The sequence below is a fragment of the Mesoplodon bidens genome (genome assembly GCF_964165515.1).
Source record: "Mesoplodon bidens genome assembly, chromosome: 6".
NCBI lineage: Eukaryota > Metazoa > Chordata > Mammalia > Artiodactyla > Ziphiidae > Mesoplodon > Mesoplodon bidens.
Genome location: NC_138162.1, coordinates 72439852 through 72453728, shown reverse-complemented (window position 1 = coordinate 72453728; position 13877 = coordinate 72439852). Strand labels below are relative to the sequence as shown.

The window sequence follows — 13877 nt, the reverse complement described above, 5'->3', positions numbered from 1 at the left end:
TTACTTACATAACTGAAACTGATTAGAAGAACTGTTTTCGCTGTGAGAATTAAAGAAAATGCTGCGTCAGGACTGAGTAATGAAAACACTAATATTAGTAACAGCAAATGACTGAGAGCAGCCTTCATCTGTCAACCATCTCTCTTCCTTTCTGGATACAGATGACTTAGCAAGATAAAATGGTCTCTTTCTAGGACACTGAAGGTGTTTGGAGACTTAAAAACTTGATTTAAATGATTCAGGTATCTAGGAGAAAAAAATGCAAAACCCCACAAAAGACAAAAACAACAAACACCTGTTTATACTTACCACAAGCTCTTCTCAAGTTGCTTCATTTCCAAGTGACTATGAAAGAAAGGAGAAAAAAAAATTAGCTGTATTGAGAAATGTATGTACATTTGGAAGAGTGAGAGAGTGCTTTTAAACACCTGGAATCCTTCAGACCCAAGTAGTTCCAGTCTTCTTAACACTATGACCATGGCTATGTTTTAACTTCACTGAGCCTGTTTCCTTGCGATTAAAATGGAGTAAAGATTAAATGAGGCAGCGTACCTAGAGTGCTTAGCACAATGCCTGGTGCTCTAAAAGCCTGCAATCAATTTGTGTATTGATATTACTGATGTCAAGAAATGGTTTATTAAACTATTTTCCAAGAGCTATGAATCCAGCCAGACTGTTATTGTTATGGATGACTTAAAAACTATTTTTTAAAAATTAAAAGTATTAACTACTAAAATTTTATTTTTAAAAATAAAAAATTGGGGCTTCCCTGGCGGCGCAGTGGTTGAGAGTCCGCCTGCCGATGCAGGAGACACGGGTTCGTGCCCCGGTTCGGGAAGATCCCACATGCCGCGGAGCGGCTGGGCCCATGAGCCATGGCCGCCAAGCCTGCGCGTCCGGAGCCTGTGCTCCGCAACGGGAGAGGCCACAACAGTGAGAGGCCCGCATAGCGCAAAAAAATATATATATAAATATAAAAAATGGAAAGCTAAAGTGTTTAATTTTTCTATCTTAAAAGTTAAAATAACTGAATTAAAATTGTACGAAGTTAAAGTCTAAATTGATAGACTTTATAATTTTTTATCTTTCATAATGTCAAAATTAACTAGAATTCCTTTTTCTTTTCAATTTGCACATTTAAAATTCTGGCATTCCTTTTTGATTCATCTGGGCCCCTCATGTCGGTAAATTTTGAGCTACTATAAAGCACAAGTTACTTACATAGGATAACTTAAAACTTATTTAGGGGAAATTTAGGAAATGTTTATTTGGATAAACCATGTCTTGTTTGTTTTTAAAGAAAGATGCTTTGTTCTTTGCTAGTTTCAGAACAAACAGCTTTGTAGTGGAAAGCAATTCCTCTTTTTACACCTCAAGTTAAATATTTGTCTATTCTTCAGTCAAACTGAAAACATAACAAAATAATGACCCAGCTTGGTTTCTAACTACACAGAAATGAACACATGGTAAATGATAATGTATCCTCTTTATTGAACATTGGTTGAGTGCCTACTGTATCCACTAGACATTATGGAGAATACAGAGATGATCCAGATATCTAAGCTGCCTTAAAAACATGAAGAGTGAAACATACTGTCATTAGTTATGGTCATAGGCCCTCGTCTTCCAAAAACAAAACAAACTGAAAGACACAAATAACATTGTTATAAATAATAACATAAACCATTGAATCACCAGAAAATAATTAAAGCACTTTGAACTCAACCTTTACACTCTCTACCATTTGAGTTATATTTTATCAAACCTTTGGAAGTTAATTCATGTATTTTGGTGCCCCAATGACTCTCATCCAAATACAGTATTTTTGTAGTTCCATGTGTTCTAGTGTGTAATCACAGTGCTAGAAAACACATGGAAGACAGTTAATAAATAGTATTAAGGGTTTTTTTTTTAGTATTTACTGCATGCTGGGCAATGTTGTGAGTGCTTCATGTGTATTAATTTATTTAGTCTTCCTAAAAACCCTATGAGGAAAATACTACTATTATCTTCTCCTGTTAACAGATGAAGAGATTGAGGAACAGAAAGTTTAGGTAACTTAGCCAAAGTCACGCTGCTAGAAAGTTAAGGCTCCAGGATGTGAAGAGTTTGGCTTCAGAGCTCATGCTCTTAAACTCTACACTATGCTACACCTGAATAATTGACTGAGTCATGTTAACTGAGGTTTCAAAGTTTAATACTGTTGGAGCAGTATAGTACAGTGATACCTGCCTGGGTTGAACAACTCTGAAGCAGTCAGAGGTTTGTTAGCCTGTGTATTTTTGTTTTTCTAGGCAATGGGGGCTAATCTGACTAGCACAACTATAGATATTCTAGTATGGGTCTTCCAATGAATCTTTAAACTCATTTCTGTTCAGTATATACCTAATGGTACAATTGCTGAATCACTGGTATATACATAAGAGTGGAATTTCTGGGGCATAGTGTAGAAATTGCTGGAAAATATAACAACTTGCATTCCTAACATCAGTGTACGTGAATTCCAGTTGTTCCATATTCTCAGCAACATTTGGTACTTTCTTTTATTTTAAGCATGCTGGTAGATCCGTAGAGGTATTACATTATGGTTTTAATTTGCCTTTCCCTGATGACTAATGGAATTGAGCTCCTTTTTGTATGTCTATTGGTCATTTGGCAATAAACTTCTATGAAATGTCTTTTCAAGGGTTTTGTCCACTTTTCTATTAGGTTGTCTATCTTACTGATTTTGTAGGAATTCTTAACACATTCTAGATATAAGTCCTTTGTCAGATATATGAATTGAATATACCTTCTTCCACTCTGGTCTGTCTATACCCTCTCTTAGTGGGTCCTTTGGATGAACAAGAGTTATTAATTTTACATAGTGCAGTTTATCAGTTTTTTTCCTTTATGGCTAGTACTTCTTTTTTAGATTATAAAAATCCAATTACCAATACTTAACTCAGACCAATTCAGTCAGACTTTCTGGAGGTGAGATAAAAGTATCAATAATATTTTAATGCTTCTAAGATGATTCCAATATGCAGCCAATTTTGAGAATTATGGATACAGAGCCACCTGCTAAGTTGTTAGCTATGATGTCCTTATGGGATAGAATTATGATATAGTTTGTCTATTCTTTATATGTGTTTTCAATTTTAATATATGAAAATTTTAAATGATGATAATCATACTGGGTGCATTGGTATGTGTAATGAGGAGTCTGACTCCATTTTTTTGATGTCTGACTGTTGACAGCTTTAAGCCTCACCTCTTCCTCTTCTTCTGGTGCCCCACATCTGATCAAGCTGATAAGGAGACCTGGGTTGCCCTCCTTTGGCACAGGTGAGAGATTCAAACCATGCAAGCCTCTTCTTGCGCATGAACCACTCCAGCCCTACCCCATAAAAATGATAAAAACCCAGGCTAATCGCCTTTCTTTGCCTTTTAAAGCCATTTCAGACCTGCTTGAGAGTCTGCCTTGTTCTTGCCAGGGGCCTCAATTATGTAAGTAATAAACTTTTTCATATCCTTTTAATGTGTGTGGCATCAGTCTCAATGTGAACCAAATTTTGAGTAGGGGTCCATTTGAATTTTCAGGGAACTATAACAGCATGGAAAACAGCCACTTTTGAAAATTGTCATTGCAACTCCTCATAAGATCACATGCCTTCATGTACCACCAAATACTCTCTTTACTGCGTGGTACTAGGGCTTTTTTTTTTTTTGTCCTCAGCTGCTAAAGACTACTGCTTTGTCCTCTGAGAGCAGACTACACGTTTTTAATCTCTATTATCCTACCAGACCTAATTCCCAGGGGATTTTGCTACAGAATCTGCCTATTCTGGCATGGCTGCTGTCTTTGCTCTATTCTTCTGAGGTAACATATCAGCACTATCCTTTGATTCAAATTCCTCTTGAGTTTTGATGCCATGACAAGAAATGGACTGATATTTCAACATCTCAGTTTTAGATCCTCAGAGTTGATTATATTTTTTGTATCCTTCTCTAGAAGAGTCACTTCTACTGTAGTTTTGACTCTCTTTTTGTTTTAAGCAGTCAGTCTTTAGCTATGTCTCTTTTCTCATCTCGCCATGCTCCTGGCAACGTTATTGAATTAGAGAATCTTTTTATATTTATTAGCCATTTGTTAGCATTCTTTATAATCTTTGGTATCTATACGTATTTTAATAGTTATAATGATAAACTAAATTCTACATTATTTTCTCTATTTTTCTACTTTTGTGTCCCATTTAAGCAAACTTTGCCTACTCTCAGGTCATGAAGACTCCCTTCCTGTTTTCTTCCAAAATTCCTTTGATTTGTCTTTCATATTTAGATCTGCAATCCTTCTGGAATTAATTTTTTTGCCTATCATGTGAGGTAGGGGTCCAAGTACATTTTTTTCATATGAATATCCAATTGTCCCTACACCATTTATTGAAAAGACCATACTTTCCCTCCCTGTACTGCAGTCTCACCTTTATCATAAACCAGGTGACTGTGTCTATATCTATGTCTCTCTAGTTATCTCTCTCTCTCTCTCTCTCTCTCTCTCTCTCTCTCTGCCTCTGGATTCTGTTCTATTATGTTGATCAGCTCCTTTGTTTCTACATCTAGAAAATTTTATTAAAGCTGTATTAATTTTGTTAAAGCTGTATTAATGAGTTTGAATTTTGCCTCTTGGGGCTAGGACAATACTTGAGCTTGTGATTTTTTCATCTGCAGCCCTAGCCATGCATTTGCACCCGCTGAGACTTCCATCCTATGTGTATCCATGCTGTGCAAACGACACCCCCATCTCTTTCTCCCCCATTTACCCTTCCCACTTTCACCCTAAGTCTGTATTCAGTCTCTATCTTTCTCTCTGAATGTGTTTATTTGTTTCTTCAGAAGTATAAAAGTATACTCTTATCATTTATTTTACTTATTGGATGCCTTCTCTTCTTTGTGCATTATTTCAAAAGTAGACTAATAAGGGATTTAAATATATTTTTTAAATAAAAAAGAAATTAAATTACACTTATTTATGTGGGCTTCAATGAAAATGTTTTCTACTATAAATTCAGTGGTTTTTGATTTTAGAAAAATATTTTCCACTCACCCTAAAACAACATGGTTATTTGAATTCTACAAAGAAATGATTTTATTCCAACCTAAAAACCACTACAAAATATGTTCTTTCTACTATAATTTTAAAATCTATAATAAAAATGAATATTACGTATTACTGTGGCTTCTGAGAATGTTTGCCCACAACTGCAATATTGTAGGATCAAATAAACTTTATCTCATATTCACAGGTTTGGAGTAGAGTCACGTAGCAATATGCAAAGCAGATCTCCTGTTGAGATGTCTGTGGGACTCACTGGCTCACTTGCAGGGCGATGACTTGACTAAAACAGAGACTAAAACAGAGACTGTGGGCCATGTCCAGCAGTTCCCCATTTCTGTTAATGGTTTATCAAGTTCCCACTCACCAGAGCTAAACCTCAGGACCATCAGTTCACTCCTCCCTCTTCCTCATGGCTCAGCTTCAATATTGACCTAATTCCCTTTCACAGAATCTCTTGTTCCAATTACTTCTTTTGTGAATTCGCTGTTACTATCCTCTCTTGGCCTTTATATCAGGATGTTCATATTGGCTGAAATAAAAAAGATCATTATCTCATGTAACAAGAAATATGCCGATGGAAAGGCTCTGTCTCTGTTTCTCTGCAATTTCCTTGGCCCCACCATGCTGGTGGGTTGGCTTTATACCCAAGCTTGTATCAAGGCAGCTGTGGCAGTTCTAGGTTCCTATCACACCTCATGTCTCATCAGCCAGACCAGGTCACATGCCTACCCCCCAAACCAGTTGTTGGCAAGGAGTTACCCAGTAGCCAGGGATGAGATCACCTTTCTCTGCGTCACATGAGGAAAGATGCCTGAACAAAATCAGCGTCTTTTTTACCATGGAAGATGAGGTTTGAATTCTGGTAGATAACCAACAGTGTCTGCCTTGCTTTGAATAATTTCAGCCACCTCCTGTGCTCCCAGCCTTTTGTTTTTAGCCCCCATGTTCTCAACATTTATAATGAAGCCAGTACAATCCTCTTTAAACACACTTCTGTCACCATAGACAGACATTCTTGGTCAGGGGGCCCAGGTGTCTCCCTCTAACTGAAGGATAAAGTCCAAACACCTTGGCCTCCTCATTCAAGATCCCCACAATCAGCCTCTACCCTATGCCTGTTTCTTTCTTTTTTTTTTTCAAATTTTATTGAAGTATAGTTGATTTACAATGTTGTGTTAATTTCTGCTATACAGCAAAGTGATTCAGTTATACATACATATATATATATACATATACATATATATATACATATACATATATATATATTCTTTTCCATTATGGTTTATCACAGGATACTGAATGTAGTTCCCTGTGCTATACAATAGGACCTTGTCGTTTATCCAGCCTATATATACTAGTTTGCATCTGCTAATCCCAAACTCCCAATCCATCCCCCCACAACCCGCCTCCCCCTTGGCAACCACAAGCCTCTTCTCTATGTCTGTGAGTCTGTTTCTGTTTTGTAGATATGTTCATTTTTGTCATATTTTAGATTTCACATATAAATAATATCATATGGTATTTGTCTTTCTCTTTCTGACTTACTTCGCTTAGTATGATAATCTCTAGGTCCATCCATGTTGCTGCAAATGGCATTATTTCATTCTTTTTTATAGCTGAGTAATAGTCCATTGTATATATTATATATACCACATCTTCTTTATCCATTCATCTCTCAATGGACATTTAGGTTGTTTCCATGCCTTGGCTATTGTTAATGGTGCTGCTATGAACATTGGTGTGCTTGTATCTTTTCAAATTATAGTTTTGTCTGGGTATATGCCCAGGAGTGGGATTGCTGGATCATATGGCAACTCTATTTTTAGGTTTTTGAGGAATCTGCATACTGTTTTCCATAGTGGCTGTACCAATTTACATTCCCACCAACAGTGTAAGAGGGTTCCCTTTTCTCCACACTCTCTCCAACATTTATTATTCATAGACTTTTTAAATGATGGCCATTCTGACCTGTGTGAGTTGGTACCTCACTGTAGTTTTGATTTGCATTTCTCTGATAATTAGCAATGTGGAGCATCTTTTCATGTGTCTCTTGGCCATCTGTATGTCTTCTTTGGAGAAATGTCTATTTAGGTCTGCCCATTTATCAATTGTTTTTATTATTATTATTATTATTGAATTGTATGTGCTGTTTGTATATTTTGGAAATTAAGCCCTTGTAGGTTGCATCATTGGCAAATGTTCTCTCCCAGTCTGTAGGTTGTCTTTTTGTTTTGTTTATGGTTTCCTTTGCTGTGCAAAAGCTTATAAGCTTGATTAGGTCCCATTTGTTTATTTTTGCCTTTATTTCCATTGCCTTGGGAGACTGACCTAAGAAAACATTGGTAAGATTTATGTCAGAGAATGTTTTGCCTATGTTCTCTTCTAGGTGTTCTCTTTATGGTGTCATGTCTCATATTTAAGTCTTCAAGCCATTTTAGGTTTCTTTTTGTGTATGGTGTGAGGGTGTGTTCTAACACCCTATGTCTTTATCCTTCCTTCTCTCTAGTCTGTTATAAAAGGCTGGACAAATATTTTTCTATAAAGGGCCATAAAATAAATATTTCAGGCTTTGTGGGCCATGTGGTTGCAACTACTCAACTCTCCCATTTTAGTCAAAAGCAGCCATACATAATAGGTAAATGAGTGAGTGTGGCTACGTTCCAATAAAGCTTTACTGACAAGAGTCATAGATACAGAGAACAAACAAGTGGTTGCCAAAGGGGCAGGGGAGGAGATAAATAGGTGAGGGAGATTAAGAGGTAAAAAGTTCCTGTTGTGAAATAAATGACTGGAGAGTAGGGCATAAGATGAGATGGAAACCTAAGGGCCATGGTGAAGAGTTGGATTCCATTCTAAGTGTAGTGGGAAGTTGTTGAAAGTTTTAAGCAGGGGGATCATTGATCCAGCTTGTGTTATGAAATCAGTTTTGCTGCAGTGTGGAGGAAGCATTAAAGGGGCATGGAAGCAAGGGGAACAGTTAGGTGACAGGTGTCATAAGCTGATGGTAGCTCAGCCATGGAAAGCCTGCGCAACGTGCCAGGGAGCGTGTGTTCCTGGTGTGTGCTTAGGGAGAAAAGGAGACTCTGTGGTTTGGGGTCTATTCTTATTTCCCTCCCTTTCTTAGCCCACTTTGTATTTTTGCTCCTTTTTTTTGTATGTTATTGACCCTGTGAAGAGCCTTAAATCCTTTCTGGATATCCCACATCATCCAAGAATCCTAGGATATAGATCTCTCTTTGTTCCAAAAACAATTTCATTATAGTGCTTGGGAAGAAGAAATACTGCTTCTTATTGTTTCTCAAGAAGGTTGGTGTTTCTGGGTAGATTAATTAAGTTCCAGTTGTGAAGATAGTTGGGACTTTTAGAGAAAGTGGATCCAGAAAAACCCAAATTGCTACTAAGAACAATTTATGAATGTTGGTCATGATGCTTGGAATAAAGTTTTTCTGATATTTTTCTAGGATTATGTGAAAGGACAACACTTGGAAAGTCTGTGGACAGTCAGGGAAACCTCAAGTTTTGTAGCTATGAAGAGAGTAGTTACAACTGGGGAAACAGGGGTGAACATAGAAAGAATGAAGTAAGACAGGAGACTACTTCCTCAAAGTCAGGATAGTTATGAGAATGGTCTGGTTTGAAATTCAGGAAGTTACTGGAAATCAGTAGTCACATACACACACATGTGCACACACATGCACATCTATCGAAAAGAAGACATAACAAATGTCTTATGCAAATGAGCCTGTGTCAAGTTAAAGTAGCATGACTATCCTTAAAATCTCCTACTAGGTGTTCACTTCCCAGTGTGGGTGTGGACGGGGAGCAAAAATCCTGGCTGCTGTACCCATAATGGAAATGCAGAGCTCCCCCTCTTCAGACCAGACCTCCCAGCCAGCCCAGTGTCCTTCCTTCCCATCCACTGCTCGATGGCTTGCTGATTCTGTCCACTTTTTGGTCACTTCTCCCAGCATCTCTGTCTCTTCATTCTCAGTATCATATAATGGCTCAGGCCTCTGACTGGGCATATGGCTATCTTGGGTACCTCATTTGACCCAACTATTGTCCTGTTTTCTTGAGCAGTGAGGTCATAATTTCATGACCTTATAAATACAGTACATGGAGTAAAACATTTCCTAAACCTGATGACTTAATAACATTTTTAGAAAATTAACAATTTGTGGAGACAAATTGTGTATGTATGAAATATATATGTATATATACATAGATATGGATATATAGATGTATAACTATATAATCTATGTATGTATGTGCACAAGTGAGAAATGAATAGTGTGTGTGTGTTGGATACAAAGCAGCTGCAGCCTATGAAGAAGGGACAAAAGGAACAAGGAGGGAAAAGTAAAGAAACTAGAGTTGACAAAGAGTAAAAGCAAAGATGCTCACATTTCTCCTACTTTTAATGCAAAGCATGTGGCTGTCACATAATGTCATACATACCCCAGCTAGAATCCCCAGGGATCTGCCACTAAGGATGGTGTTTTCTTTCCCAGTCCCAGGCCTGGAGGGGCTCCATCGAATCTTCTTTTATTTATTAGCCTTTGATTAATCTAAGAGGTTTCACTTTGACCAACAGGCTCAAGAACTCCTATTAGCTTCTCTAAGGTTACCCCTGATATGTATGTATGTGTATATATGTATATTTTTTCTGATTATTTTGGGAGTGTCTGGTTGAAGATAGAATCATAGATACCCATTCTTACAATAATGAAGAGAAGCAATAGTAAATAAAGGAACCCCGGAATTAGACATGAAGGTTAAACCTCAATTCTCCCATTTACCTGATGTGTGACCTTCAGCAAATTGTTTACCTCCTCTGGCCCTCAGTTTCCCTATTTATAAAATGGGATCCACGAGAGTACCTACCTCCTGGGGTTGCTGTGAGAGTTAAACGGGTTAATACACATAAAGTTCTTGGAACTGCCCTGGCAATATTTAGGCTTCTGTGAATGTTAGCCTGTGTTACTGCATTCCACTTCAGTTAGGAATTACTAAAAGGCGTAGCAGACCGCACGCTCCACTAATTCCTCCTGATCACTCCTCACCCACACCAAGCCTGTGTGTTGGAATGTCCATGCTAGGACAGTGTCTGAGGTGGTCAGGAAGGGAGACTGGAATAAAATGGGTAGAATGGGAGATCCCTGGTTTAGCGTGGAGGGCCAGACATTTCCCTCACCCTCCTCCACCTGTAAGAGTCTGACCTGGCCCACCCTTGATGCAGTCCAGCCTGTGTCCATCTCCTTTCCACCCTCTCTTCATCTTTCATTACTCTCTGGTCAGTAGAAGGCGCTGAGTCTCATGGCCACCACTCTTGTTTGTTGCCTCACATCTCAGCTTCATTTGCTAAGGAAAATGCTCAGGATCACTGGCCAAGCGATGAGGAAAGTTTGGGGCTAAGAAAAATCTTCCCCAAGCCTGATTGGCACAAAATACCCTTGGACATTATACCCTTAAAAGGTTCCTTAAAAGTTAAGTGAGATTATCAGCCAATTGAACTTCCCTAACTGATTTCCTAGAAGAGCCAGATATTCAGAGAAATTCTAGGGCACTGGTGCTCTAACAAAGAGGTCAGTAAATTCTCCCACAGAGTTCCTTCTCAGGCCTGAAAAATTACCTGCTAGTGTGGGAACATGTTTGAAACCCGAGGGCGGGGACTGCCTCCACATATTTGCTCTCCCACAAACTGATCATTAGCCTAATTGTCCTCCCACAACAAGTTGCTGCAAAAGCCACCCTGTCAAGCCAGCTGACTAGCCAGTCTCTTTTCTCGCAATATGAGTTACTTTAATGAGACACATGTCTTCAGGTTAATACCCTTTGATCCAGAGACTCCACTTACAGCAAGTTGTCCCAGGAAATAATCAGACAAGGGCCCACAGCTGACTGTGTAGGGTCATTCAGTGGTCCACTGTTGTGCAATATCAACAATATTAGAACTAACCTAACTGACCAACACTAGGGGATGGCATAAATAAATTATGGTATAACCATACAATAAAATACTTACCAGTTTTTACAAATAATTATGGGATCTATAATTATTGACATGGAAAGATACAATATCTTTGATGAGTAATAATAGCCATTCACTGAATAGCATCCTGATACAATGCCACTTACTAAAGTTGCATTCATATAGATGTGTCCAGAGAGCTATAGAAAATTATGTTTACCAAAATATAAAAGCAGTTATCTCTGGGGTTAGGTAGGTAGGTATCTTTACTTTTTTTTTTTCATTAAAAAAATATTTTACAATGATACAATGTACCATTTTGCAATATAAAAACTAAGCTTTTTACATTTTGTGAGGGGGAAAAATGAGCTAAGTTTTAGGTTGAGCTTGGGTTGGCCACACCAACCAGGTAACAGCATAAGAATAATATAATTAACGTTTACTGAGCACTTACTACGTGCCAGCAGGCCCTGTTCTAAGCATTTTCCCTGTCTCAGATCATTTAATCTATATAACAATGCTATGAGGCAGGTCTTTTATTATCCTTATTTCTTAAAAGATGAAACAGAATCCAAGAGAGAAAGTCATTTGTTCAAGGTCTCACGCTGGTACACAATGTAACAGAGATTTGGGCAGAGGTCTCTGGTCATGACCCCTGTGCTACTCTGAGTATGGCTCACCTGCTCCTTCTCTGCAGGAAGGAGTGAGGGTGCTGAGGTCTGAGAAGGAGTGCGCAGGTGATGGGAGCAGGACTCTGTCCTCTTTCCCCTGCTGTTTCTGAAGGCTCTTCAGCCTCCCACTGTCCATTTGTTTACTGAACCCCTCTAAGCTTCATCTTTCTCTTTTGTAAAACAAGGAAGCCTTCTTAAGCCATCCAGCCTAGAATTAATTAGTCTCCCCTCTATACTGTGTACCGACCTAGGAACTACTTCTGTTGTGGCACTTATACTGCCCCCCCACTGTCACCACCAACATTCCATCTCAGGCTGAGAGGCAGGCCCCGGTGTCCGCCGGTGGACAAGTTGTCAGAGAGGCTGGAAGACAGCTGCACACTCTCTGTGCCTGCATTTACCACCCTCTACGAGAATTCTGCTCATTTGTCTTCTTCCCCACTGGACACGAACCCCTTGAGGCAGAAACAATGCCTTGGGTACCTCTGCATCCCTGGTGCCTGGAACATAACATTGTTTAATTAATAAGCATTCTTTGTGGACTGAATATGTGAAAATTACAGCCATGGGGTCTTAAGATTCCAGAGTAATAGTTAGGGAAAGAAGTGCTTGCATATTAATTTCTTTATTTTTTGTTTTCTGCTTTCCACCTCATCTGACACCAAGTTCAGAGTAAGAATGGTCATTAAATAAAGAAGTCACTAATTTTTAACATGCCACTTAAGCAAAAGGGACCAGCAGGCCCTATTTCACTTTAATCACCTAATGCAAGAAATTCTGGGTATTCTATGTAAATTACAAAATATCATTAACAGGACTCCTTCTCTTGGTTCAGGCATTTTACTGCCAATGCTCAGAGCAGTCAACTCACACAGCTGGTGAGGAGTGGAGCCTGATCCAACTTTTCAGCCCCCTGTGTCAACTGCTCTCCACCCCTCTAACCAGTTACCATGGTTTCTAAAAGTCAACCTGCCACTAATTCTGGCACCTTAGGAGAGATAAACTCATGTCTGAGTGCTTCCACTTTTCTCCCCACTGGTAACCTGAGGCTCATAGTATCAGCTCTTCTTAGCAAAAGAAAATCAAAGAGGCACAGACAGACATAAGCCAAATTTATTTATTTATTTAACATCTTTATTGGAGTATAATTGCTCTACAAGTGTGTGTTAATTTCTGCTGTATAACAAAGTGAATCAGTTATGCATAAACATATGTTCCCATATCTCCTCCCTCTTACATCTCCCTCCCACCCTCCCTATCCCACCCCTCTAGGTGGACACAAAGGTCTGAGCTGATCTCCCTGTGCTATGTGGCTGCTTCCCACTGGCTATCTATTTTACATTTGGTAGTGGATATACGTCCATGCCACTCTCTCACTTTGTCCCAGCTTACCCTTCCCCCTCCCTGTGTCCTCAAGTCCATTCTCTACATCTGTGTCTTTATTCCTGTCCTGCCCCTAGGTTCTTCAGAACAATTTTTTTTTAGATTCCATATATATGTGTTAGCATACGGTATTTGTTTTTCTCTTTCTGACTTACTTCACTCTGTATGGCAGTCTCTAGATCCATCCACCTCACTACAAATAACTCAATTTCATTTCTTTTTATGTAAGCCAGATATTTAAATAGCCACTGTTTGTCTCTGGGTTCTCACCTTCTTTTTCTCCCTTTTACTTACTTTTCTTCACAAATCTTGTTGTGACCAGCGTCATCAAACCTAGGGATTCCCTAATGCTGAGTCACCAATTAGGATAGGCTGGTTAATTCAGAACCATCTGATCAAAATTTTGAAAAATACAGATTTTTGGACCCCACCCCTGGAGATTTTGAATCAGGAGGTCTGGAGTAGTGCCCAGGCATCTGTATGTTTTTGAAGTTCCCCAGGGGATTCTGCTGTGCAGCCAGGTTTGGGAACCACTGATCTGACCCCAAAACATGAGTCAGCAGTCTCCTCTGCCCCTTACTGAATTTGAAGAGATGAATCATCATTTCACTTTTTTTTTTTTTCCGAACCGAATTGAAACCAAAGACCAGTGTGGGAACCTCAGACTTCCTTTATGTGACAATGAATTCAGATGTCCCCTCCACTTGGTCAAGCACTGCATCTGCTTCTCCAGGTTCAGGCTTCAGGTGATAGA

At 38.9% G+C, this 13877-nt stretch overlaps 1 protein-coding gene across 2 annotated transcripts in view; it reads left to right on the top strand.

The window, feature by feature from the left end:
- PDCD1LG2 (programmed cell death 1 ligand 2) overlaps positions 1-13877 on the top strand; it is a 115233-nt gene that overhangs the window by 26288 nt on the left and 75068 nt on the right. The window contains exons 1-2 of one of the 2 annotated variants that reach the window (XM_081236229.1): positions 3312-3327; positions 3436-3489. The gene's annotated coding sequence lies outside the window, so the exon portion shown is untranslated. Of the gene's footprint in view, positions 1-3311; positions 3328-3435; positions 3490-13877 lie in introns of those variants that run through there. The other variant, XM_081236230.1, reaches the window with a different exon arrangement.